Raw genomic sequence first — 9,734 nt, forward strand, 5'->3', positions numbered from 1 at the left:
TGGATGGATTGGGACATGGACAAATATAAAAGGCTGCATTCGCAATACGGTAATCCGTACAATAAAACATGTCACAGATTGGCAGGCTTAGGGTAGTGGTGGTGTCTTTGGGATACTCTACTTTCAGCACCGGAAGGCCATACGCATCTTTCATGACTGTGTGTGGTGTCACACTCCTTCGCACCCTGCCTGTTGCACCAGGCTGCTCACACTCTGGTAAACCGGGAATGATGCAGAAATATTCAAAAGAGAAAATGAGTGACAACACGATGGATGACAAAACACCTATCCCTATCACAACGTGCTTTGGTGGCCACCGCATTTTGATCTTGTAAACAGAAACTGTACTCAATAAATGAAGATGTCTCGCACAGCGACTTCCTCAGCAGACAGCCAGGCAAGCAGTTCCTTTAACACAAATTGAATACAAAATAACACTCTGTTAATATACTGCTTATAATTGATTATAGATATTTCTTTTTAACGTTACAAACTGAATATACTTATCACTTTCAAGCTAAGTAAATAAATGGATGCGCTCTAAATCAAGACTGCAATTAAAAGATAAGAGAAAAATGGTTAGTACACATGTCATACAATATTGTTACAATCACAAGTACTCAGGGCATACCCTGGGGTGCTCAGAGACCGTTCCTCCTATGTCTCTGAGTTTTCTTCATGAAGTGTGAGACTCTAAGATGTCGTGTTTTTGTCGTATCTAGGTGTCTGTACTAAATGTGGCTATTCCAGCACCCGGTGACCCACTCAAACAAAGTCCTTCAGGGCCCGCACGCAACTATACCAGGCTGCTTTGGTCTACAAGACATGAATGTCCAGTTTTACGACTTTAGATGGTTTCTGCCAGCTCTCTCGCTCTTCCTGGCTCTGAGGCAGGCGCACACTAGCTCCAGTGGTACCAAACGTCCCCCTTTCCTCTGAGGCGGACTGCGTGGGACGTTCTCTCTATAACCTGATAAGGGCCCGTCCACCTGGGCTCCTGCCACTTCCTTTTAATGACCCTCAGCAAGACCCACTCCGCGGTGGGGAGACCAGGTTCCTCTGGTCTTTCTGTCAGGCTCTGTTTGTGGTGGACCTGCTGAGTAAAGTTAGACACTAATGCTTTTAACTCATCAAAGTATACCTTATGGTCCATCTTACGGTCCTCCTCACTGGTCAGTGAGCATACGGTTGGTCCCAGAAAGGGTCTTCCTGTAGTTAACTCATAGGGAGAAAAGCCAGTTCCATTATTAACAGAAGTTCTCACGGTCATTAAGGCGATTGGTAATGCTTCCACCCAGTTTAATTTAGTCTGTGCACAGATTTTGCCCAATTTTTGTTTTATGTTCTGGTTCATCCTTTCGACCTTCCCTTGAGACTGGGGATGGTACACGGTTCCAAAAGCATGTTTTAGGCCTAACATTTTTTCTACAGCCTGCAGATCTGTGTTTTTAAAATGTGTGCCATTGTCTGATCTGATTTTTCTTGGGAAACCATGTCTGGGGATGTAATGGTTAATCAGAAACTTCACCACTGTTTTGCTGTCTTCTCTTCTTGCAGGTATGGCTTCTGGCCACCCTGTAAATGCGTCAACACACATCAATACATATCTGAACCCTTTAACACTTTCCAACATATCAGTGTAATCTAGAATCACCTCCTGTCCCGGTCGGTGCAGGAGAGGAAAAGAACCTCGTTCAGGTTTTACTGTAGGCCGAATGTTGTACTTTAAACAAACAGTACAGGTGTCAACATATGCTGTTACCATATTTTTTAGATGAGGGTGCCACCATTGTTGAAGATTTCTTAGCATCTGTCTGCATCCCACGTGTGCTAATCCATGTGCTTCCTGAAATACTGCCTGTTTTAAAGTCATAGGCAAGATCCACTTCTGATTCGGTCCTATCCATACTTTAAACTCCCCTTTTTTCTGACCTCCTTTGTTAAACCATAATGTCTTTTCCTCTGGGGAGGCTGTAGTCTGAGCCTCTGCTACAGTTTTCTCATCCCACTGATTCACTTTCTGACATTCCTCTTCCACTGTCACCATCTGGACTCTTGGCAAATAGCCAGCAGCTATCTTGGCTGCTCTGTCAGCTTGCCTGTTTCCTTCCGCTGTGTCTGATTGTGTAACATCATGACCTTTGCACTTCACAACCGCCACTTTTGCTGGCCACATCAAACTGTCAGCTAAATCCTTAATGAGTTCCTCATGTTTAATTGGTTTGTTACCTGCTGTTCGAAAACCTGCTCTTTTCCACTGTGGTAATTGCACATGAACTACACCATAAGCATACGCCGAGTCTGTGTACACTGTAACCTCTTTTCCTTTGCTCATTTTCAAAGCCTCAACGACTGCCTGAATTTCAGCTTTTTGAGCTGACTGATGACCTTCTAGCTGCTCTGAGCTCAGTACCTCGTACTCATCACCATTCTGCTGTACCACAGCAAATCCTGATCTCAAAGACCCATCCTCAAGCCTGAAGCAGCAACCATCTGTGTAGAGTATATTCGAATGTGGTATGAGTTCAGTCTGTAAATCAGGTCTAATGCGTTCCTCCACGTACACTTTTTGCACACAATCATGTGCCTGTGTTGTTTGCATACCATCTGCCATGTTTATGCCTTCATGCAGGAACAATAAATTCGGTTCTGATAGGATGTTGCTCATGCGTCTTTGCTTTAAGGATGTCATTGTAAAGAGCTCAGAATTAACATACGCTACTATGTTGTGTGTCGTTAGGATGTGTAGTGGGTGTCCCATGACGATGTGTGCTGTTTTTGAAACAATCATTGCCAGACCTGCCGCTGCCTGTGTACATGTTGGATGACGCTTCTCAGTACCATCCAACATCACACTTGCGTACATCAACACCTGTCTACCACCCCCCTTTTTCTGAAACAGAACACCATTAACAGTGTTTTCTGCTTCAGAAACATCAAGAAAAAACGGGGCGGAGTAGTCAGGCAGAGCCAAATCAGCTGCTCTGGACAAGAGTTGCTTCAGTTTAATAAACACATGTTCTGCATCTGTGTTCCACACAAGTGTTGCTTTCAGGTTTCTGTTACCTTGATCTTTTACCATCTGTCTGAGTGGAGTGGTGAGTTCACTATAATCAGGTATATAGTGTCTGCTGTACCCAGTTAAACCTAAAAAGGATAACATGTCTTGTACAGTGGTGGGTTTTGGATGATGTAGTATAGACGCCCTGTGTTCTGGTGAAAGTGTTGTACCATTAGCAGAGACCAACCTACCGAGGAAAGAGACCGGTGTACGAACTGCTTGAAGTTTAGATTTACTAACTTTAAAACCTGCATCATGCAGGTGAATCAGGACAGCCTGAGTGGCTGTAAGACAGTCATGTGCTGTTTCAGAGGCTATCAGCAAATCATCAACATATTGAACCAAAGTGGTGCCTCTGGGGAGTGGAAGCTGTACAAGAATGTTCTTTAAAACATGATTGAAAATGCCTGGCGATAATGCAAAACCCTGAGGCAAGCGAGTGTATCTATACTGACAACCGTTAAATGTGAATGAGAAAATGTCACGCAGGTCCTCTGATAAGGGCAGGCAATAAAAGGCGTTAGCCAAATCAATGCAGGTCATCCACTTCTGGTTTGGTGTCAGTTGGGTCAGTGTAACATAAGGATTTGGTACTGGTGACATAGGTGTCTTAAGTATGGCGTTGATCGACCTAAGATCATGTACCATTCTGTACTTTCCAGTCCCCGCCTTCTCAACAGGTAGAATGGGAGTATTCCAGTCTGAATGTGAGTGTTCGAGGACCCCTGCTTTTAGCAACCCTTGGACTGTGTCAGTCAAACCTTGTACAGCCTCAGGTCTATGAGAATACTGATACAACCATATAGGTTCGTTGTGGGTCAGTTCAAAAGAGATTGGGGGGCATTTCACATGACCTACATCCTCAGGTCCCTGAGACCAGAGAGATACAGGAAGTGTATCTAACATCTGAGGAACATCTGGATGGTCAGTTTTTTCTCTGCCATGGTCTCTGGAGATCACCTCATGGTCTAGCTTACCTACATCATGAACAGCTAAATCAATGCTATAACAGTCGGTTGATGACGAGTAAGCGAGCTGAGGTATTTGTGTTGGGACCCAATCTGTGGCAGAGACAGCAGCCTTCACCATTGGGCCCAAGTCTTTAGCCTGATGTGTGGGAGCTAAAGCTAATGAGACGTGTGGGATCGCTTCAGACGACATCATGTACCACTCCAGTTGAGATGGTGTGAGGGTGACATGAGAAGCCACACCTTGTGGACCAACTATAAGCCGGTCTGATATTAATGGCCACTCAGTGTCCTGCAAGTGCTGAGCAAAATGCTCCCTGTAACAATCGTCAGAATCACGGTCATAAAAGAGAGTGACATGTAAAGGATCTAGAGGTGGGACATAGGGACGCAGAGCATCAAGCCATGGCCTCCACAACAAGTAGGCAGAGTAAAGTCCAGTGTGTTCAGGTGTCTCGGGGCGCAGCAACGCCCAGTAAATGTCAGCTACTTCCTCATGTATCGGCTGTACCAAGCACTGTGATGACAAAGAGGAGGAAGAAGCAGAACAAGTCCAGGTCACACCACTTGGTAAAGTAACACGTAAACCAGTTTGTTCACACATTATTGTTGCACCAAGTTTCTTTAACAAGTCTCTTCCAAGCAGGTTGACAGGTACACGTGTGGACAGAACAAATGGATGTGTCACTGTTTGAAGTCCTGCTGTTACTACGAGAGGTTCAGTTAGAGACAGTTTTTGTTGCACCCCAGCGAAACCGATCACAGACACAGTGTCCGCACTGGCATGTTCATCAAATCCCTGCTCATTGAGGGTTGAATATGTAGCTCCAGTGTCCACGAGGAATGATAGATCTTTATTCATGACCCTCATTTTCACCATAGGGTCTGCTCCTCCCCCTATGGTGTGATTACTCTGTGGGGTGTGTCATTGCTGGTAGTATCCACCTGGTGGCGCCCAAGATGGATCCTGCTGGCCAGAGGTAGGTGCCGGTGGCGCCATCTGGTGGTTGGGAGCTGAGTAGTGATGTGCTCTTCCTCTTTGGGCATTGGCCTGCTTGTGATAACAATCCCGCGCCCAATGACCTGGTTTGTGACAGTAGTGGCAGACATCTTGTGCTCTGCCTCCCTGCGTGTACCCCCGACCGAAACCTCTGCCCCGAGACCCCCCTCTTTCTCCCCACTGCCCTCTGGGCCGTCCCCGAGGATATACAACAGGAAGCGGGGGTTGGGCGGTTACAGGACACTGATAAGCAGCCTCAGAACACTGCAACACAGTGTCAGATTGTACCATCTGTTTTGACTCCTTTTTAGTTTGAACTACATCCCTAGCCTGTTTCAATTGTAGCTTTAAGAGCTGCGTTTGCATATCTTTCAGTTCAGAGGAAGTTTTAGACTCCTCATCAGCCACACATTGCAGATGATGAATAAGATGCCGTTCCCACTGGGCAGCATCTGCTGTGGGCAAATCAGGGTTAATTTTCATTGCCTTACTGACTGCTGCGGGTACACCATCTAGTATTGCTTGTCTAAAAAAATACTTTTGATTTTCTCCCTGACCATGGCAGTGTGTTCTGTCATACCAATCCTGTTTACACACATCTAAATATGCAGTGGGGTTCTGACCAGGCTTCCAGGTGAACTTAGGAACCCCTGTACCTTCTGGAAGGGGATAAGCCTGTCTGAGAGCGGCGGCAAGTCTCTGATACTCCAACAACATGCAAGTTGAGTCAGGTATGTTACGATTCCACCCAGCAGCTCTCTCTATCTCATCCATCCTAGTAGAAGTTACACACCTTCCCAACAGCGCCCTCATGTCTCCCACAGCTAAATTAATACCTTTAGTTAAGGAGTCCACTACATTCAACCACTTACTTCCTCCTTCTGTGAGGGGAGGGAGTTTGTCCACTAACGCCTGCACATCGCCTAGCGCAAGAGGTTTATAACGTATCTGATTTCCTGCCTGCAGAAGGGGAAAAGAACCAGTACTTAACGATGGATCCACGTTTTCAACAGGGATAGAAGCGTGATCTGGTGGTGGAAGAGCTGCCGACAAATCAGAAGTAATTCGTATTGCTTGTGGCCAAAAAGGATTCTGTACGTGTGTCTGGGGCGTAGCAGGCAATTGGTGAGTACAGGTGAGCGGGTTTTGAGACAACCCTGCACGATTCCTCCAACCCTGCAGACCCACAAGCACGCCCTCTCCATCATGAGAGCTGTCAGAGGGAGATGCTGAGGGTGCAAAGAGGGAAGAAGTGTGCGAATCAGGGTGTCCTGTGGGATTAGCAGACTGACTCCACCCATCTTTAATTACCCATTGCTGCGTGTTCTTTGTGTTCCCTCCACCCTCGGTTTGGAATGGTGTACTGATGGACTGTGTAAAACACGGCATGTCTGGTGTCACAAGGAGTTTTGTTTTAACTGGGATGGGTGACTCCCCCCTCAGCTGCGAGGGGGTGTCAGTGACCTCCCCCACCTGTAACGTTCCATCTTTTATGTGATATATGGGGTACATTCCTGTGGGGGGATGTGCTGACTGATTGCCGCTTGGGTTATAAGGAGGGGGAGCTGAACTACCCACTTCCTCACTCTTTGTTTTTTTAGGCTGCTCCACCAGTTGCTGTTTTCTCAACAAATGGGACGAACCCTGTGCCACAAAGACCAATTTCAACCACTCTTTTCTTTCATATATAACCTCCCTCATTAACTTTCTGTATCTACCTTTCTGCAAGGCGTTTGCCTCTCTCTTTTGCTTGTCAAACTTATCCTCATCTCTCGAGCATTCTTTAATTTTATCCCACATCAAAGATATCACATCTTGTCTCTCTTCTGCATTATTTTCTATTTTTTGTAATTTTTGCACGAGAGCTTTTTTTTTAGCTTTTTATTATATTCCAGCATCTCTAGTGCCTGTCTCACAATTTCCACTTGCTCCTTTACCGGTTTAAAACTTTCCTGCTCGCACTTTTGTAACATTACACGCTGCACCTCTGTGTCCATTCTCTCAGGAAATTCAAACAAACAGCACACCTCTTTTTTTTATTGTCACTGGAAAATTCTGGAACTTTTTAGACTCTGGAACTCTTTTTTTTTTTTTTTTTCTACACATTCATACTGTGGTCTTATATTTGACAAAGACACAAACAACAAAATAAACAAACAAGATACTGACCACTTATTTCAACATTCACGCGAGTCACAGACGCCAGAAATATCACAATGGTCACCCTTGAAAATGTTGTTGTTGTTTTTTTTAAAACAAAATGTGTTGACTTCCCTTTTAATATCCTAGAAGACAGCAATATTTGTGAACCTGTGACTTCTGTACTCACCACAGATCATAAGTTATTTTATTCAACAAATCTAATTATTAGTTCTGATTTTATTTTAATCTATTCGGTGCGTGCGTCGTATTTAATTAATTACTGTCCCACCCAGCCTCGCGAACGCCCACCTACGGTCAATTATGAGCGAACTTTAATTGATACTGTTTTAAAAGTTGACTGCCAATCCAACAAGTTTACAGTAAAACTTAGTCTAATGGAGTTACAGAGTTGAACAGCGGAATCATTTTCCTAGAACTTTCACTCCTCCCCCGGGAGCCCGTCGACCCTCGGTAGGCTGACTAACGCGCAGTTTATCTCTGAGGCTGGTTTTACTTTATCTTACTTTTATCTTATTCTTACAGTCGACGTAAACTTCTCTATTTAAAACTATTTATTTGGGAGTCATACACACTGAGCAAAATTTGCCTATTTTAAGCCCAATTTTACAGATTTCGTAATCAACAGGTTCTGCTTACCTTTATTTATAGTGCACGCAGATTCAGTGTGAAGGACTCGGTAGGTAACTGTTCTCAAATCTCGGTGGGACCTCCAATTTGTTGTGTGGTCATCTTATTCTCCACCCGAGTCTGCTGTTACCGTTCAATCCTGCAGGAGTCAGACACGCACTCAGCAATACGACAAACGCACCTTCAAGTTTACGAATATTTAATAAGCAAAGAAAGTCAGAAGTCATAGATTCACAAGCATAAACAGTGGATTAGTTAAATGCAGTCATTATTTTAACATATTAAAAATTGGATGCATCCATCCTACACTATACAATACAACCTTGTTAAGGAGGAGATTGAAGTCGTCCTTCTCTGCTCCATCTGGCTGCTGCTGCGTCTCTCTCGCTTCGAGCAGAAACCTGCACTTTCTTTGTCTCAAATCTGGGCGTTCCTTCACACAGCAAAACTAACTTTTCAGCGCGCGTTCTGAGTCTGCTGTCATGGGATTGGCCAGTTTCAGACGAATCAGAAGTGTGAAACTTCGTGTTACATTATGTAAACAGGAACAGACTTCAATCTGTGGGAGCCTCTTCAAAGTAAGACAGGAAGTGGGTCAATTTCAAAATAAAATAAGAATTGGGAGTCAGATTCAAAAAGGAACACAATATTATTTCACAACAGTGATTAAGCTGTAAGCAGAGAGAAAAGATGCATCATTCTGTTGAAACTCTTTTCATAACCGTGGTTCTACGGTTCCGACCCGGTTCTGATAAATGGACTCGAACGAGTTGTGTTTTACATGGTAAAACGCTGTCTGTAAAACTGAACGCCGACTCAGAAGCTGCTTGAATGTTAATCGCTACATTTCCACAGTTAATTTGTGCATTTTTAAAGCGTTAATGGGTAAAATTATCGCCGGACTTTGGGGCTAACAGCTAGCTTACATAAGTACACACGAGCTGTGATTGGTTGAGGACCGCTGTGTGAAACGTTCTGATTTGCTGAGAAGCCGGTGACGTAACGCTGTGTACGTCCACTCACTCTGGCGTCAGTGCAAAAAGCCCACCCCGATGTCCATGTATCTGCAAAGTCACATGACCCCGGAAATTAAGCTCGTTTTCAAACGGAGTCTTCTTTAGTGGTTAAAAAAGCTGAATAAAATTCCTCAAATCGGTCCTAACCTGATGAGTTTATGCCTAAAGAGCGTGTTTTTGAAGCGATGCCACGTTCAAGCTTTAAATCCGTCTATAAATGCTGATTTGGACCGTGGTCGTCCATTGCTAATCGAAGCTAACGGCTATCACGGATGTCAACAGGACGGTTCACAGGAAGTCGTCAGTGACTCCTACCGTCTAAGACGTGTAGCTACAGTCACTCTGTGGTAAAAATAAGCTTGTACCACCACCTGCTGTTGAAAACACAGTATAACAGTTTTTCAGAACTGGAAGCTGCAAATTACTGTGAGACTTTTGGTGAAACCTTGCTCCAGAGTCATTTCTTTGAAAAGCTTGTGGGTAAATAAAAATGTTAATCACGCTTGGTTTATAATTAACTGTTTGATAGCAAATTCAGGTAAATGAAACTGTCAGACTTTTAGTGAAAATTGCAGGTTTATTAATTTTAAGTACATTTGAGTGAATAAACACTGGAATAGCCTGGTTCATTGTATCTGTTAGAAGTAAGCTCATATTAAGTAACACTGCCACAGGAGGCATTTACTTATAATATTCATGGATGGGGTAAAACCTAAAACAGGTGCCCAATTATTGAAAAGTTGGCTTATAACAGTACTTTGGGGGAACCCCAGAGCTGATTAGTGTGTGAAACTCGCTGCTCACTTAAATACAAACATTTATCTGTTGAAAAACTCTAAGATTGCGACGGTTTAACCTGATAGGTTTTGCTGAACAGTAAATACCACCATGGCAGATTC

The sequence above is a fragment of the Nematolebias whitei genome, chromosome 19 (assembly GCF_014905685.2).
Source record: "Nematolebias whitei isolate Nwh7 chromosome 19, NemWhi1, whole genome shotgun sequence".
Taxonomy (NCBI): Eukaryota; Metazoa; Chordata; class Actinopteri; order Cyprinodontiformes; family Rivulidae; genus Nematolebias; species Nematolebias whitei.